Source organism: Condylura cristata, unplaced genomic scaffold, assembly GCF_000260355.1.
Source record: "Condylura cristata isolate star-nosed mole 26May11 unplaced genomic scaffold, ConCri1.0 scaffold00017, whole genome shotgun sequence".
Classification (NCBI taxonomy): Eukaryota; Metazoa; Chordata; class Mammalia; order Eulipotyphla; family Talpidae; genus Condylura; species Condylura cristata.
The window spans coordinates 7,273,265-7,279,611 of NW_004567118.1; positions in this window are offsets into that span (position 1 = coordinate 7,273,265).

Sequence of the window (6,347 nt, forward strand, 5' to 3'; positions counted from 1 at the left end):
CTGCAGTCTAAGCGGTCCAGCTTTGGCCATGTTTTCTCCCCCTTGCTTCTCACCTCCAAAGATGCTGCGATGAAGCAGGAAGGAACATCACCAGATTCCTTCCGTTCAACACTTTAAACCCTTTCCACCAGCTCAATCGAAGAACTTGTAATAAAGACCAGGGTGTATTATGTGATAATAGAGATCCAGATGCTCCCACACCCCAGTCTACACCCCATGACTTGGCAGCATGGTTCTCTTTTATAGGCAGGGAAACAGTCCCAAAGACTAGATATTTGCCCATGATCACCAGACAGCAGATCTTAGAGCCAGACCCCTAGCCCAGGACTGCTAGACTCCAGTCTCCCCACTTTCCACTCTACAGAGCATACACGGGCACCATGACAGAGGAGGTCTCCCTCTGGGCTGGTGAGGTCCTGTGAGAGGTAGGGGCATTGACAAAAGGACGCCTCAAAGCCTGGGTGTGCACATTTGGGGGTGTTAGAGGGCTCTCAGGGCCTTTGGAGTCAGGGGCCTTCCAGCTGCCTCCCCTTCCCTGGCCAGCAGAGGCCCCTTCTAGACTTGAATCCTTCCTGTGGGTGGATCCCAGCAGCCCCAGGGTGCACCCCTGCTGCACTCTCTCCTTTGCAAGCTCTGCACACTCACCCTGCTGATTCTTGGGGCTCGTGCACCCCCCCCTTCACTCCCTCCATCCGAGCTCCACTCTGTTTCTAGCTATTCACTGCACCTGAGCACCCAGAAGCACCTATACCATACCTGTCCGGGAGGGGGTGCTGCCCCTCTGCCTACCAACTGGTTATGTCCTGTGCCCTGACAGAGGGTCATCTTTGACTCCTCCACCTCCAGGTCCTGGAGTCCAACTCCTCTTAAGTGTCTTTTCAGACTCCTTTACCTCCCAGCCTCCAATTTCACCGCCTTCTCATAGCCACCCTCCACACTGCTGTGGAGTGATCTCTCTAATGATCCTTCTAAAGTGCAAACCTGACCCTTGCTTAAAACCTGTAATAAAAAACAAAAACACCTTAATTATACGATGATTAAGGAACCACTACTTTTAACGAGGCCCATAAAGCCCTGGGCCCTCCAGCGCCTGCCCACCTCTCTGGCTGCCTTACTCTCTCCTTCCTTGACCTCACTTACTTCCTTCAGCGCCTCCAAAGCACCCACTCCCTGGCCTCACGGTCTAAGCATGTGTTGTTCCTTCTGCCTGGAAGTCTCCCCCAGGCACCCTCTGCCCCCCCGACCCTCTTACATAGCCAAGGCTTCCTTGTCCAGACAGCTGCGTCTCGCCGCAGTTTCCTGACCCCTTCCAGCGGCATTAGGATCCCCCACACACACACACGCTTCGTTTCTCTCTGAACTTGCTGTGCTTCCTTCATACCACTTGCCAGTACCTCAGAGCTTGAGTTTTCCTGTGCTTAGCTCTCTCGCCTCTATCTCTCCCATAGCCCCAATCCTCCCTGTGAATAAGGACCGCAGTCTCGCCACTCCCAGCTATACCCCCCACCCAGCCCAGGACCTGACATAAAAGTAGACACTCCAGAACTATTTGTGGAACAAATGATTCTTTCATCTCGTCCTCATCAGAGCCCCATTCCCAGACTTACTTTCATCTCCAGCCTTTGCCTGAGTTGCTTCCTCTGCCTGGAAGGTTCTTTCCTTCCCCTCCCACTTGAGCTGATCCACATATCACAAAGCTCATTTCTCTGGGACTTGTCCTTGGACCCTCATTTGATTGAGGGTTTCCCTCTGGGCTCCTACAGTGGCCTGTAAAAGTCAACACCTTAAAATTTCATATTGTCAGGTAAACATGAGCGATCATTAACAGTAATGATCTACTCCTGCCTCCCTCCTCCCCCTGCTCCAGCTGGTCATCCACTCTCTGCTTTTCAAACCATCAGGAACCCCATTTCCCATTCATCCTATAAGCACTGATCAGGCCCCCACTGTGGTTCTCTGTCCTGCAGCACTGGGTTGGGAGGCAGGAAGGAAGAGATACAGACAGGATTCTTCCAGCGGGGAGATGGGAGCTGGTGACAGCGAGCAAGGTGGAGGCCAAGCCACAGTCAACTGACATCCAGGAGTGGGTGGGTTCAGGGGAGGCTGGAGTGAGGGGCGGGACCAGTGCCTGAGCGCCCACTGGGAGTTACCTTCGCTCCTCCACCTCCATGGCAGGTACGCCTGGGTGTTACCTCCGGCTCTGTGCTCTGCACAGAAGTCAGTGTCTGTGCTCTATGTTCCTGCCTGGGGAGCAGCACTAGGTGCCAACAGTGGAGCAAGCTGCCAGGGAGTCTCAAGTCACCTTGCCACGCTGCTCTGCTGCTTTGAGATCTGCTTATTCCCTCACTCCCAATGCCCTCCCCTGCCCCCCCCCCACACACACACCAGAGTTCATCAAATATGAAGTTCAGAAGTTCAGAGGCCATCTCCATTGGCGTCACCTGGGACAGGGCAAAGTACATGGTCCTGCTAATCAAAATAAAAAGCTTCTGCGTGGTGAAAGAAAACATCGTTAAAAGAACAGGCAGCCTGGGCCCTCCCTGGTGGCGCAGTGGGCTACAGCACAGCACTAAGCAGCTAAAACCACCACAGCATGAGTTCGATCCCCGCCTGCCCCAGAGGTGACCACATGGCATGGCAGACCTCTCCTGACCCGCCCGCTGCTCCCCTCAGCAGTGTACTTCGTTGATCTGCCTGCTCTGCTCCCCACTCTGTCTCTGGTGAAGCCTCTCACCACCCCTGAACCTATGGCCTGTACCCCAGTTCTGTATGCACAAATAAATAAGTCTTTAAAAAACAAAACAAAACAGGCAGCCAGCTGAATGGGAGATCTGCAAACCACATACCAGACAAGACTTAATATCCAAAAAGTATATAAACAACTCAACAAGAAAAAAACAACCTGATTTAAAAAATGGGCAGAGGATCTAAATAGGCATTCCACCAAAGAAGACATACAGATGGCCACCAAGTACATGAAAAGATTGCTGCTTATCATTAGGGAAATGCAAATCAAATGAGATATCACCTTGCTCTGGCTAGAGTGGCTGTCATCCAAGAGTCAAGAAAAATAAGTGTTGATGAGGATGTAGAGAAAAGGAGCCCTCATCCCTTGGTGGGAATATAAACTGATGCAGCCCCTAAGGAAAATAGTTCTCAAAAAATTTAAAAATAGGCCTACCATATGATCCAGCAATCCTGAAAACACCAATTTGGAAAGATGTATACACCCCTATGTTCATCACAGCACTATTCAACATCGCTGAGATATGGAAACTACCCAAGTGCCCAATGATGAGGACACAGATAAATGGACAAAGAAATGTGTAGACTCGCAGTGGAATACTACTCAGTTGTTAAAAAGGCAAAATGCTTCCATTTGTACAAGATGATGGAACTAAATGAAATAAGTCAGAAGCAGAAAGACAAATATTGTCTGTGCTCACTTATTTATGGACTAGAAAGGAAAACAAAGCAAATGAGTATACAAAACAAACCCTTAGACTCTGACAACAGGATGTGATTACCAGAGGGGAAGAAGAAGGAGGAAATTAGAAGGGACCAATTGATTGGAGGTGAAGGATAACTGGATATCTGGTGGTGGGGATGGTGTGATTCCTCAGCCACTGAGGTGGGAAACTACCTCTGAATTATACAGTCAACAGCTGCTATCTAAAGAAAAAGGGCTCCCATCTACAATGCTCCTGGGGGGGGGGGCGCTAGAATCTGCATGGGCACAGTCCCCCATTCTCCTTGGCACACCCACACTAAGAGCCCCACTGTTGCTGCTGCTTCCAGAATCCACCAACCTGCCTGCCTGGCTGGCTGCTGTCCCTGCCCCAAGTCCTTCAAGAGTGCTCTTCCTCTGCCCCCTCTTAAGTGCCAGGGTGCCCAGGTCCCTCCACCCAAGCCCCTGGTTCCTCTTCCGGCATCCATACCCCCTACACCCCAGGCTAGACTTTCTTCTGCCTTTGGGTAGCCAGCAGCACCTGGACTTGGCATGACCAGGGCGATCCCACCACCCTCTCCTTGGAACCCACCTGTCTCCCCACCCATGGGGAACTTAGGAGTCAGACTTGCCTCCTCCCCCTCTGCTTCCTTCATCTCAGCAACAAGCAAATCCTGGTGGGTTTGCCTTTCCTTGCCCCCTTCCTCTGCTGACTGGCTGCCTCAGTCTGTCCTCCCTGCAGTGAATTTCTCAGAAAGCTTTCTAAAATGCAAATCTAACTGTAATAAACAGTTTCCTTAAAGCCCTTCAAAACCTCCTCATGAACGGAAGGGTTCAGCCCTGACCTCACACATCAGCCCCTCGTCAGCTGTCCCAGCTTGCGGCTCCTCTCCCTCCCTTTCCTGCCCTCCAGAGGCAGCAAATGGCGTCCACCACTGGCCTCCAGGCTCTGGCCATTCACTGTCCCTAGCCAGGACCTGCCCTCGCCTGGCAGAATCTGCCTCACGGCTCCTCCACCACCTCCTCCCAGAAGGCACCCCTGACATTCCCGCTCCCCTCTATCCCCGGTGCACCCTTAATACCCGGCACAGGGATCTGTTATTCCACTCACCGCACTGAGTTACAATCATTTACAATCATTGATTTTCAAGTCTCCCGTAGCCAGCGAGAGCCTTGAGGGCAGGGATGGTGCCCCATTCATCTCTGTATTTCAGCCCCTGGCCTGGCGCCTGGCTCTGAGGACAGGCTGACCAGTGATTGATGGATGAATGCAGAAGAGAAACTGGAGGGAAGTGAGAGGCAGGAGCAGCTGAGCGGGCAGGCGTGGCAGGTCAGCCGGAGCCGCCTTGTGGGACGCAGCCAAGCGAGGACCTCCCTCGCCGCACTCCCCGCTGCCCGCTGGCCACCGCGCCCGAACTTTGTTTGCATTTTGTCTCATTAGTTCTTGCAACAACAGAGCAGGACACTGGCACCAGAGAAGCAGAGCAACCGGCCCAAGGTCACACAGTCAGGCCTGGAGTGGAATCCGGGACTGTCAGGCCTGAGAGCCTGCGCTCTTTCTGCTGGGTCACAGTGCCCTCCCGGGGACAGGACCTTCTGGAAACGGACAGCAGTGGGCCTGGCTCTGCCTTCACCCAGGACCGGAACCAGCTGTCCACCACGCTCAGGCCGGCAGCTTCTTCCTCCCAGCCACGCCAGAGGCTCAAAGGCTGGACGGGATTTATCTGTCCTTCCTCTCCTGGCTTTGGTGGTCCTTGACTGGACAAGCACACCCCCACCCCCACCAGCGACGGGCTGCAGCTTCCTGGTATGGCCCCCAAGAGCCTGGGGAAGGCAGGGGGCTCGGTGATGCTGTCTGAGTCCTGCAGAATCTGTCTCCCTCAACGCACTTGGCCCAGGCTGATATTAAGATTCATCTGCATTCCCCGTGCACCCGCCTGGCAGATGGTGGGGGAGAAGGCTGGGTGTGTGCTGGGGGCTGCAGCCAGACACCCAGCTGGGCCCAAGGACCACGGAGCAGGATGCCCACCCAGCACGCCCTATGGCCTAGCCCAGGCTGGGGCCCCTCCCAGTGCCGGGGCACCTCCTCATCCTCATGGTTTTTCTGAAGACTAAAGGGGCCCTGGAATTCCAAGAAGAAAATGTAAGGATGGGGGACAGGCCCACATCTTAGAAAATCTCAAATCAGGGTCCTGTTCCTCCTTGCCCTGGAGGCTTGCACAGCCCAGAGAAAACCAGGGACCCCTGGGATAGGAGCCCCACTGACATCTGGGTGGCTCCCTCCTCTCAGAGAGGGTAAGTAGGGAAGAATGGAGGGACGTTTCCAGAGAGGCCTTGCCCACCCCGGCCTCTCAGAATGTTCCCTCCCTCAGCCCCAGAATCCATCCTGGTCCCCAGCTATCTTTGCAGACCAGGGGCCCCACCAAAAGTTTCCAGACTCCGACTGGACAGAGGAGAAAGGAGATGTGAAGAGAGTTACCCCGGTTCCTCAGAGTAGACAGGAGAAAGCACTGCTGTTTTAACCAAAGGCTACGGGCTAGACACCCAGAAGAACTTCCTGCAACTGTGAGGACAGGCTGCGCTAAGAAGGTCGTTCCTTTCCGGCTGTTGGCATGGGTTTGGAACACTGACCTTTCCAAATTCCAGGTCCACTCAGGGTCACGGTGGGGCAGCGGCTCCCCGCTGGCGCTTACGAGACCGGTGCTCTGAGGGGGGATTGGGGGAGCAGGTGGAAAGGTAGGGTCCCCAACCCCAGGCCATCACCATTGCCAAGACTTGCTCCGCCCCCGCGTCCTGCCCCTGCGTCCTAGGTCCGGCGGCTGCGGGCCGGCAGGGGAGGAGTTAACTCCGGAGGTACCGGCTGGGCTCACAGTACCTGCCGCCGCCGCCGCCGCCGCCG